This window comes from Oncorhynchus keta, chromosome 22 (assembly GCF_023373465.1).
Source record: "Oncorhynchus keta strain PuntledgeMale-10-30-2019 chromosome 22, Oket_V2, whole genome shotgun sequence".
In the NCBI taxonomy this organism is placed as follows: domain Eukaryota; kingdom Metazoa; phylum Chordata; class Actinopteri; order Salmoniformes; family Salmonidae; genus Oncorhynchus; species Oncorhynchus keta.
In genome coordinates this window covers 3,586,277-3,598,971 of record NC_068442.1, presented here as the reverse complement: position 1 = coordinate 3,598,971, position 12,695 = coordinate 3,586,277, and the positions used below count along the sequence as shown (strand labels likewise).

Sequence of the window (12,695 nt, the reverse complement as noted above, 5' to 3'; positions counted from 1 at the left end):
AATCTCAGCCCCATGTAATTTGGTTTCCCATAAACAATACATGCAAGTGGCGCATTGATACTTTTTCCAGTTTTCAGTGATCAGTTTTTCTTGCGCTTTTCGATGAAACACAGGCTCTGTTATAGTCACAGCCGTGATTTAACCAGTTTTAGAAACGTCAGAGAGTTTTCTATCCACACATACTAATCATATGCATATACTATATTCCTGGCATGAGTAGCAGGACGCTGAAATGTTGCGCGATTTTTAACAGAATATTCGAAAAAGTGGGTAGGATTAACAGGTTAATAGACAAAAAACACAAACAATACAAAAACAACAAACAGAACGTGAAAACCTATACAGCCTATCTGGTGAACACTAACACAGAGACCGGAACAATCACCCACAAAACACTCAAAGAATATGGCTGCCTAAATATGGTTCCCAATCAGAGACAATGATAATCACCTGCCTCTGATTAAGAACCGCCTCAGGCAACCATAGACTTTCCTAGACAAACCTACTCAGCCACAATCCCAATACCTACTAAAACCCCCAATACAAAAACACACCACAAAATAAACCCATGTCACACCCTGGCCTGACCAAATAAATAAAGAAAATACTAAGACCAAGGCGTGACAGAACCCCCTGCCCCCCCCAAGGTGCGGACTCCCGGCCGCACACCTAAACCCATAGGGGAGGGTCCGGGTGGGCGTCTGTCCACGGTGGCGGCTCCGGCTCGGGACGTGGACCCCCACTCCAACCAAGTCTTAGTCCCCCTGTAACGCGTCCTATGATTGGCGACCCTCGCCGCCGACCTTGGCCTAATAACCCTCACCAAGAACCCCACTGGAGTGAGGGACAGCTCGGGACTGAGGTAGAAGCTCGGGACTGAGGTAGAAGCTTGGGACTGAGGGGAAGCTCAGCACTGAGAGGAAGCTCAGCACTGAGGGGAAGCTCAGCACTGAGTGGAAGCTCAGGCAGGTAGTTGGATCCGGCAAATCCTGGCTGGCTGGCGGATCTGGAAGAGTCTGGTTGACTGGCGGATCTGGAAGAGTCTGGTTGACTGGCAGATCTGGAAGAGTCTGGTTGACTGGCAGATCTGGAAGAGTCTGGTTGACTGGCAGATCTGGAAGAGTCTGGTTGACTGGCAGATCTGGAAGAGTCTGGCTGACTGGCAGATCTGGAAGAGTCTGGCTGACTGGCAGATCTGGAAGAGTCTGGCTGACTGGCAGATCTGGAAGAGTCTGGATGACTGGCAGATCTGGAATAGTCTGGATGACTGGCAGATCTGGAATAGCTCTGGCTGACTCCATGCAGACTGGAAGAGTCTGGATGACTGGCAGATCTGGAAGAGTCTGGCTGACTGGCAGATCTGGCAGCTCTGGCTGCTCTATGCAGACTGGCAGCTCCATGCAGACTGGCAGCTCTGGCTGCTCTATGCAGACTGGCAGTTCTATGCAGACTGGCAGCTCTGGCTGCTCTATGCAGACTGGCAGCTCCATACAGACTGGTAGCTCTGGCTGCTCTATGCAGACTGGCAGTTCTATGCAGACTGGCAGCTCTGGCTGCTCCATGCAAACTGGCAGCTCTGGCTGCTCCATGCAAACTGGCAGCTCTGGCTGCTCCATGCAGACTGACAGCTCAGGCTGCTCCATGCAGACTAGCAGCTCTGGCTGCTCCATGCAGACTGGCAGCTCTGGCTGCTCCGTGCAGACTGGCAGCTCCATGCAGACTGGCAGCTCTGGCTGCTCTATGCAGACTGGCAGCTCTGAACAGGCGGGAGACTCCGGCAGCACAGGAGAGGAGGAAGGCTCTGGCTGCGCTAAACAGGCGGGAGACTCCGGCAGCGCTGTAGAGGAGGAAGGCTCTGGCTCCGCTGAACAGGCGGGAGGCTCCGGCAGCGCTGTAGAGGAGGAAGGCTCTGGCTGCGCTAAACAGGCGAGGTGCACTGAAGGCCTGGTGCGTGGTGCTGGCACTGGTGGTACTGGACCGAGGACACGCACAGGAAACCTGGTGCGGGGAGCTGCCACCGGAGGACTGGACCGATGGACCGGACCGTGAAGGCTGGAGAGCCTGTGAGCATGACTGGCACAGGACGTGCAAGGCTAGGTAGGTACACAGGAGGCCTAGTGCGTGAGGCTGGCACAATTTTCACCAGCCGACTAACACGCACCTCAGGACGAGTATGGAGCGCTGACCCAGGTGCCATTAAATCCCGACACGCTCCGTCGGGCGAATATCGTATTTAAAGCACCAAACTAGCAACTCCCTCATAACTCTCTCCTCCACTTTCCCCATTAACTCCTTCACAGTCTCTGCTTCACTCACCTCCAACACCGGCTCTGGTCTCCTCCTTGGCTCCTCACGATAAACAGGGGGAGTTGGCTCAGGTCTGAACCCTGACTCTGCCACACTCTCCCTGAGTCCCCCAAGACATTTTTGGGGCTGACTCTCAGTCTTCCGTCCGCGCCTCCATGCTTGCTTCGCCAACTCCATTCTCCGATAACCTGCTTCGCAATGCTCCAGCGAATCCCAGGCGGGCTCCGGCACTCTCTCTGGGTCGACCGCCCACCTGTCTATTTCCTCCCAAGTAGTGTAGTCCCGATATTGTTGCTCCTGCTGCCGCTGTTGCTTCTCCTCATACCAGCGCCTCTCAGCTCTCGCCACCTCCAGTTCTTCTTTGGGGCGGCGATATTCTCCAGGCTGATCCCAAGGTCCTTCTCCGAACAATTCATCCATGTCCGTTCCTCCTTTCGCTGCTTCTGCTGTCGCTGCCTGTCACCACGCTGCTTGGTCCTGGTGTGGTGGGTGATTCGGTCACGGCTTTCTTCCGTCGAATGAGAGTCGGACCAAAATGCAGCGTGGTTAGTTTGATACATCTTTAATAGATGAAAAAACATGAACAATACAAAAACAACAAACGGAACGTGAAAACCTATACAGCCTATCTGGTGAACACTTACACAGAGACAGGAACAATCACCCACGAAAAACTCAAAGAATATGGCTGCCTAAATATGGTTCCCAATCAGAGACAACAATAAACACCTGCCTCTGATTGAGAACCACTCCAGACAGCCATAGACTTTGCTAGATCACCCCACTAGCTACAATCCCAATACATACCAAAAACCCCAAGACAAAACACACCACAATACAAAAACCCCATGCCACACCCTGGCCTGAACCAAACATGAAGATAAACACAAACTACTTCGACCAGGGCGTGACAAATACATATACAATCTTTCGCCTTTAATGTAATGGCATGAAAAGAATTGCCAGAATATTATACAATGACTTATCAACAGCTGTAACAAATTGCCCCCTACAGGAAATCTACACGGGCAGTTATAGAAAGAGCCATTTACTAAATAACCATTGATTGTTGAAGAATAGAACTTATAAATGCCTCAAATATTTCAACCGTATTACCCCACCAGAAACCAAAACATAAGCTCGTATAACGCCACTGTTTGTAAACTAATACTATATGGCTGAGGAGTAGGGTCGATCCAAGCGTTCTGACCTCACAATGACAGTAAAGCACCCAAGCTAACTGGCTAATGTTGGATAGCTTGCTAGACACAAATCAGAGAAAACCTCACTCTTACCATTTTACTTGCCCTAGCAGAGCTGGTTAGGCTGTTTCCATGTTATCCAGAACATTGGTTACTAACTGTGCTGCTGGCAACAATTTAATTTGAGCTTTTTTGCAGATGTTTACTGACACCAGCCATATTCAACGGGTGTTGAGCGTTATTAAATTCATCAGTTATTCTGCGCTCTAATCAAGTCAATAAACATTGGGTAGTTAGTTAGAATATAGTTACTATACTGACAAGTTTGATGTATAAGTAGCCAACTAACGTTAGGTAGCTAGTTAACATACCGATACATACTGCTGTAAAGATATGCTATGCGTTTTGTAAGGATAGTGTAGCTAACATAATGTGTAACGTAACTTATTTGAAAAGTCATTACTTTATTACATTGCTCAACATTTTCTTAACATTTGTCATAATCAGTTAAAGCAATGAATTTGTATCGGCTCTCATTGGACTTTGGCTGCATATTTTCCTCAATTTTCTTCAAATCTGAAAACGCTGTGTAGCCACGCCCATTTCCTGAAGAATTGCATTATGGGGCGGCAGGGTAGCCTAGTGGTTAGAGGGTTCGGCTAGTAACCGGAAGGTTGCAAGTTCAAATCCCCGAGCTGACAAGGTACAAATCTGTCGTTCTGTCCCTGAACAGGCAGTTAACCCACTGTTCCTAGGCCGTCATTGACAATAAGAATTTGTTCTTAACTGACCTGCCTGGTTAAATAAAGGTAAAATAAAAAAATTGAAATTATGGGCCCTAAAGTACTGCGTGTATACGTCATATTTTGGCGAATTTAGTACGACATCCAATAACTTTTGGCATACTAACTACATCATACTATGACCAATAAGCATACTATATACTCAATTAACATCACAAATAGTACGGTTAGTATGAGTATTCTAACACAGCTCAGGACTCTGGGCAGCCATTTTGTTTGTTTAAAAACTAGGTTGCCCCTTTAAAAAAGCCACACAACAATCAATCAACCAACCAATCTGCAGTTCAACCAATAACAAAGCTGTAATTCCACCACTGTTTTGGTAATAAGATGATGGATGGGGCTTGAGAAATGTAACTACTCTCAAATGCATAGACAGACCTATGGATGCAAGGACTGACCATCCATAATATCAGCATTATAGTTTTAACCATGTTGAGGCTATACAGTGTTGGTTTACATTGTTTCTAAACATTGGCGTAAAAAAAGCTTATTTGTGGCTCTGATGGGGTACAACAGTTGAACTAAGCTCATGAGGCATGTGTTATATTCTTCAAGAATCAATGCCTATAAATAAATAATTTAAAAGTCAAAATATGAATGTAGCAATTGGAAATTTCCCCTTTAACACCACACATCAGTTCAACAACAGCAGAGTTTGTGCTTCTGTTTTTAAGACAGTACTTACTAGTGTTAATCAGGGCCCATTCATCTTTAAAACCATTGGATGCCTTAAGATACCCTTGGGAAACCGGGCCCAGATATCCAGTTCCCTCTTCTTCTTCATCATTTTTCGATGTGACAGTCATCTCTTCATTCACTGAAACGTCCTCGTCTTTCTCTTCTTCTTTCACTGTAACAGCCTCACCCTCTACTTGTTTTTGTATTGTAACAGCCTCCTCTTCCTCCTCCTCTTTCACGAGAGCTTCTTTCTCCATCCAGCAGACCTCCTCTTCTTCAGCAGGAACGGGGTTAAGTTTGAGACTGGAGCTATGAGGCATGTACTGAAGTCACTAAGCGGTATAATTCAAAGCAGTGTCACTTTATCAGCAGCACGCGCTACGGTGTGTGGGACGTCATCTATAATAATGTGGCTGTTCTAAATTCTGTGTCGCTCAAAGCCTTGAGAAATGAACCTATTTTTTGACACAATTGGCTGGAAAGATCCAATGCTTCAGGAAGTTTTGTTTCCCTATCCCTACTTTTCAGCATGTTCTCTGTGAAGTAGACTACGGGAGTTTTGTAACTTTTACAACCTTGGCTTACTGCTAGCGCACTAGCTGCCTGATATCTGTAATCTTTCTATTTTGGATGTCTCTGCTTTTTTGATCTGCAGTCATGTTTTAGTTGGGTTTTGTTAATCGGGTTCTAACTGGTCTCCGGTAGTTGGGCTCCATCTCGCTAAATAGCTAATGTTAGCTGGCCATCTAAGATAACTGCATATAGCTAATATTATTTGATTTTTAGTCAAGGAATACCTAGGATAGGGTAAGTAAGGGTAAGTAATCCTAGAACACACCTCCATCCTCACCCTGCACAGACCCACTAAACACAACATCATCTCCATTAACACATCACACCTGCCCAGACCCACTAGAACACACCTCCCCCAAAAAAAAAAGATTTAGATGCAAGTGGCTGTTCCACTGGATGTCATAAGGTGTATGCACCAATTTGTAAGTCGCTCTGGATAAGAGCGTCTGCTAAATGACTTAAATGTTAAATGTTAGTTAGATGGCGTTATGTATTTCCAAAACTGTGGTTTACTTTAATCACTCAAGTCATGAGTGCAAACGATTGGTTGAAATTGAAGTTTATTTGATATTTTATAAACACTACAAAACATACACATACAAACATTAACTACATCACACGTGCCCAGACCCACTAGAACACACCTCCATCTCCATAAACTACATCACACGTGCCCAGACCCACTAGAACACACCTCCATCTCCATTAACTACATCACACCTGCCCAGACCCACTAGAACACACCTCCATCTCCATTAACTACATCACACCTGCCCAGACCCACTAGAACACACCTCCATCTCCATTAACTACATCACACCTCCCCAGACCCACTAGAACACACCTCCATCTCCATTAACTACATCACACCTGCCCAGACCCACTAGAACACACCTCCATCTCCATTAACTACATCACACCTCCCCAGACCCACTAGAACACCCCTCCATCTCCATTAACTACATCACACCTGCCCAGACCCACTAGAACACACCTCCATCTCCATTAAGTACATCACACCTGCCCAGACCCACTAGAACACACCTCCATCTCCATTAACTACATCACACCTGCCCAGACCCACTAGAACACACCTCCATTAACTACATCACACCTGCCCAGACCCACTAGAACACACCTCCATCTCCATGTCCAGACCCACTAGAACACACCTCCATCTCCATTAACTACATCACACCTCCCCAGACCCACTAGAACACACCTCCATCTCCATTAACTACATCACACCTGTCCAGACCCACTAGAACACACCTCCATCTCCATTAACTACATCACACCTGTCCAGACCCACTAGAACACACCTCCTTCTCCATTAACTACATCACACCTGTCCAGACCCACTAGAACACACCTCCATCTCCATTAACTACATCACACCTGCCCAGACCCACTAGAACACACCTCCACCTCCATTAACTACATCACACCTGCCCAGACCCACTAGAACACACCTCCAGCTCCTGCATCACTGTCCGCCACATGGCCTCAAACTGCACCATTTTATTTCTCACCGTCACCCAGCACTTTACATTTTTAGATAATAAAGCATTTGACCTTTCTATTGCATTAATAATGGAGGATTGGTTCATTTCCAGTTTTTAAGTATAGTATTTAAAATGATTGACGAGAAAAGTATCGTCCAACCATCGGGTAACTTGTTTCATGCGTATGAAAGGTGAGGGTGAATTTCAGATGTTCACTGCTTGTATTGATGAAGGAGTAGAATCGATGAAGTTCCTCTGCTGTGCCCTGGAATAGAAGGAACACGTCATCAATGAAGACTTTTTCAGAACCTGATGAGGTGCTGGAATAGATTGTTAGGGATGACAATAACATTCTTCTCTAACAACCCCACATACAGTTACGCATAATTAGATGCCATTTATTTGAACTACAATGACAGGGGATGACCTGAGCGCCTACGTGTCTTGTCTGTGTTTCTTTTACACCTGCTACGTAAGAGACCGAAGAATGTGTAACAGAAAAGCTTCCGTCCCTCTCCTCCCTCCTACCTGGGCTCGAACCAGGGACTCTTGCACACATCAACAACTGCCTCCCACGAAACATCGTTACCATCGCTATTAGCGCACACCCCGCAAGCTAGCTAGCCATTTCACATCGGATAGAAATGTACAATGGTCAATGCTATCTGGGATTCTTGGGACATCCCTACCCTAAACCTAACCCCTAACTTAACCATTTTAAATGTCAACTTCAATGGGCTAGGGAAGTATAGCTACCTGAAAATACACAATCTAAGTGATTGATAGTTCATATTCAGCAGTCATAAAGCCTTATTTACTTTAATGAACTACTAAAATAGTGATTTTGTCAGACAGCAGCTCTACACTTTATTGACTGACTGATCCATTTATCCTTTCAACCAACCTTCCTCAGCCTTCCTCCCCTCTGAAGACCCAGTGAGGGTGGAGCTCAGTCAGAGAGCTGTTGAGGGACTGGTTAGGAAGAACACTTCTACAGCCAGAGAGGTCACACATGGTTTAGATGGTAAATATTTATGTCCCCTTAGTGGTTCATCACGTCAGCATAAGGGAGTATGTTCCATCATCTATGTTTATTTACATTAGTGCCAATTGTCCAGATATTGGTGTAATTTCTCATCCCTTTTGGCTGTATGAAAGTTAATTTCCCCTCAGGCACACACATTTGTTCTTTGCTATTATGGTCATTTGTGTAGAATGTACTTCTCCCCACCTCTTTACGTTGCTTATTTATATTCAATAGCCTGACTACGTCCAGACTATCAAAGGCCCATCCTGGTAGATCTGAACCTAATGCAGTTTGGAGTGATCAGATGACAAAAGTCACATTTAGGTGCTAGGTGTAACTGAGGCCATAGATGCTCCATATCCATTACTTATGTTTTATATAATATGACTAAATATGTTTATTTCTGTGTTGCAGGTACAGTCAAGAAATGGAACGGCAAGGCCACAGAGCATGACATAAGCAGAGTTGTGGGAGACCACCTCAAGCCATTGGTAGAGCTGGGGGTGGTGTTTACTACTCCACCATGCTGGAAAAGTGGGATTGATACTGTTTTTCATACTAAGAGGGACCAAGAGTCTGTTGATTGGTCAGTCGTTGGGTTCATTTGTTGAAATCAAATCAAGCTTTATTTATACAGCACATTTCAGACATGGATGCAACATAATGGCTTCACAGGAAAAAAAACAAAATGAAAATAAACAAAAATATTTAGTACACAACAAACAGAAGATTAACAACTGAAAGACTAATGAACATTAAGGAAATTCCATTGATTGAAATATTAATTGGATGCAATATCCAACCCAAAATATTAGCTTGTTTTTTAGGAGGCTCTGAAAGACACTATGGGGGTGTCCACTGGAAGTTGACTAGTAACAACAACTGGGACATGAAAGACACCCACCATGAGACCCACTAAATCTGCCCAAGAAGCCGCAAACAAAAGAAAAACCCACAACAAACTTAAAGACAGGAAGTAAACCAAAAAGGTGGTGGTTAAAATAATTTATTTACAATCAATACCATTCACACTTTACAAAATCATATCTCTCATTCATTCTTAATTACTTATATTTACAAAACCAAATCACCAAACACCAAACAAAAACAAACCTCAGGGGAGCATCGTCCCTCCCCGTCATACATAACCAATACCTAACCCTTTCCCTAATCTATCCCCTTACCAAACTCACTCTAACACTCCCAGCCCTAAACCCCCCTTTCCACCTCTCCCGTGCCGCATGCTTCCCCCACTTCCTCTCCTCCCTCTTCATCCTCCCCCTCAAATCACCTTCCACCCTTCTCACTATCCCTTCCACCTCCCAATCTCTCCCTGCCTTGACTAAATTCTTCCTGGCTTCCCACAGTCCCTTTTTAAAGAGACTCATGAGAAGCCAGAGCAGAAACCTGTCCCTATCCGTTCCCTTTGCTCTCCCTACGCCTCTATCTAGCCTAGCCCATGTCAAAAGAAAATCACTCCTAACCACACCTAGCATCACCCGTGCCCTAGCCCAGACTAGTCCGGCAAAGGCACAGTCCCAGAAGGCATGGCGCACAGTCTCCTCCCTACCATAAGAGGATCTTGGACAGGTGGGGGATTGCACCAAACTATACCGGCACAAGATGGAAAGTACCGGCAAACGCTCAACCAATTCAGGTCCTTGAGCCCGTTGTCCAGGCCCCGCGCCTGCACTCCCTCCCAGACCACTGACGAGATGCCCGCTACGGGCGCAGGACTCTCTGCCTGCCTGACCTCCTCGTACAGGTGCCTGTGGTCTAAAAACCTACCTCGGGGTGCGGGCCGCATGACCAAAGTGCCACGGCAGCTGTTCTGCCCGAGGACCGCGTTAGACCACACCATTACGCTTCTCGCCTGATACGAGAAGAACACCCGCAGGAGGTAACCGGACGGGTGTATCACTGGCTGAGCAAGCTCCGCTAACAAGAAAGAAACAAAAATTGAGTCCAGCTTGAGGGGGAAATGTGGTACCCCCCTACCTCCCTCCCCGATGGGACAGATCATGCGTGCCCTAGCGACCCACTCGAACCTGCCACTCCACATAAACTGAAACACAAGCCTCACTAGAGGCCTCCTCAGACAAGCCGGCAATGGGTAGATGTACGCCAAATACAAAAGAGACGGCAACACATCCACCTTTAGGACCAGGACTTTGCCCATAAAATACAAATACCTAGCCTTCCACATTGCTAGCTTCCTCTGTACCACTGCGATACGCATGTTCCAGTTTAGCGTCGCTGAGCCGGAGGTCTCAAAATGAACCCCGAGAATCCTCAGGGCCCCTTCACAGAGAGATAACCCCCCAGGCACATCCGTTCTACCGCGCCATCTTCCGAAAAACTTGACGGAAGACTTTGCATGGTTCAGAACTGCTCCCGACGCTCGGGTGAAATCCCCAAAGATGGCAAGGGACCTTGTCAGGCACGAGTCCTTGCACAACAGCAAGGAAGTGTCGTCGGCGTACTGCGTCATCTTAACACGCAGCCCACCACTTCCAGGGTTCAACAAGCCTTCCACCCCCGTGTCTGCCCTAATGGCAGCCCCCAGAGGCTCCATGTACAGAACGAAGAGGAGAGCCGAGAGTGGGCATCCCTGCCTGACCCCAGACGAGAGGTCAAAAACGTCACCTAAGTGACTATTTACACTAACTCGACACCCCGCTCCGACATATAAAGTACGGATCCATCCTATAAACTTCTCCCCAAATCCTAATCTACCTAACACCCTGAATAGAAAAGATCTATTCACGCGATCAAAAGCTTTTGCCTGATCTAGCGCTGCTACCATTAAAGGCAGCCCTCTATCTTCAACCCAAGCGATGGAATCCCTGATCAACTGTAGGTTCCATCTTATAGAGCGGCCCTCTACCCCGCACGTCTGATCCTCCTGGACGACGTAGGGAAGGGCTGTGCGCAACCGGTCTGCTAAAACCTTTGCAAGAATCTTGTAATCTACGCACAGCATGGTCAATGGCCGCCAGTTGCCAAGGTCAGTTCCTTCCCCCTTCTTATAAAGAAGTGACAGCACACCAACAGCCATTGATCCCCGGGACCCCCCGTCTCAAGGATGGCCTTCAAGACTTCGAGAACCACTGGTCCAAGTATACCCCAAAACTTGAGGTAAAACTCAGCCGGCAGCCCATCCATCCCAGGCACCTTCCCTTTTCCCATCCTCCTAAGAGCGCTCTCAACCTCTTCTAGTGAGATCTGGGCCTCCATCACGTCTCTAATGTCCTCTGGCAACCGCCGGGACAAGTGTTCTAAAAACACGTTTCCCTGCTCTACATCTATTTTCCTTTCCTTAAATAAACCTTGGAAATGATCAGTTGTCACCCTGACCATTTCCTCTGGTTTACTTACTATACTACCATTTTCTTCCCTAACTCCATGCATTACCTTCCTACTCTGCCTGGCCCTAAACGACTTAAAGAACATAGCGGAACAAGTCTCATTATGTTCTAGAAAGCCACTATGCGCACGCTCCAGGAAAGCTCGAGCCTTCTGCTCCTGCAGCTCCCTGAGTTGCGCCTTTAGGGCTGCGAATCTCTCCCAGTCAATCGACCCGCCGAGGTTGCCTGCCTCGTACTCGAGTTCAATTAACCTTTGGATACGATCCACCTCCCTCCTTTCCTCCCTTTTTTCCTTCTACAATATCCTATTATAAAAGCCCTTATCCCCCCTTAACTAAATCCCACCACTCTAACACCCCCTCGCACATGGACCGGAGGCCGTCAAGCCTCCGAAAGAAACAAAAAATGCCTCAACGAAAGCCTGCTCCTCCAGTATATCCCGATCTAACTTCCAGTACCCCCTACCGAAGAGGCAGACTGGCAACCCCACCTGCAGGAACACCCCGTCGTGATCCGTGAAGAAAACAGGCAACAGCCGCCCAGACAACTGACCCAAAGACCTGGATACAAAAATGTAGTCGAGCCTCCGCGCAACCCCTGGAGTTGCGCCATGTAGGACCGACCATTGCCGGAGTAGTGTGCAGGCCACCATCAACCAGACCATGGCAAGCCATTAGCCCAGAGATGGCACCTGCACTGCTATCACCGCCTACCCCTAAATCTATATTAAAGTCTCCTCCTATCACCAAGTGCCTGTTTGTAACACACAGGGGCGCCAGACAGTCCACCATCTCCCTCCTGTCTGCCGCCACCTGTGGCCCATACACCCCAATTAACCTATATCTAGCTTCTCTAAACTTAACATCTATCCCCAAAACTCTACCCTGCATTATTACAAAAGTGTTCTCTATTTTAACCTCTCTATGCCCACACAAAATCCCTACTCCTGTTGAGTGCACCCCTCCTATGCCCCAAAAAGATTCCCCCTTATCCCACTCCCTCTTAAATCTACACACATCATCCCTCAGGTGAACCTCCTGTAAAAAACAGAAATCAAACCCCACACCCTCTAAATAACAAAAAAACTTTTAACATTATTCCTTAACCCCCTAACATTTAGACTAAAAAAAGAAACAGAACTATTCATTGAATTATTAACAACAAATAAAACCCCCCAAAACCAAAGAAAAAACAGGAGACTCACCCGATGCTCCCCTGGTCCATCTCCA

General features: G+C 46.8%; 1 long non-coding RNA gene across 12 annotated transcripts; it reads right to left on the bottom strand.

The window, feature by feature from the left end:
* Window positions 1–6,216: 6,216 nt before the first annotated feature.
* On the bottom strand, window positions 6,217–9,873 carry LOC127910576 (uncharacterized). 12 transcript variants are annotated; one of them, XR_008075278.1, is made up of 4 exons: window positions 7,015–9,873; window positions 6,739–6,864; window positions 6,587–6,660; window positions 6,217–6,386 (listed from the first exon to the last, which is right to left on the bottom strand). It is a non-coding gene; the product is annotated as an uncharacterized LOC127910576 (long non-coding RNA). The 12 variants fall into 12 exon arrangements; XR_008075281.1 differs by having other exon boundaries at window positions 6,789–6,864; XR_008075284.1 differs by having other exon boundaries at window positions 6,839–6,864.
* Between the last annotated feature and the right edge of the window lie 2,822 nt (window positions 9,874–12,695).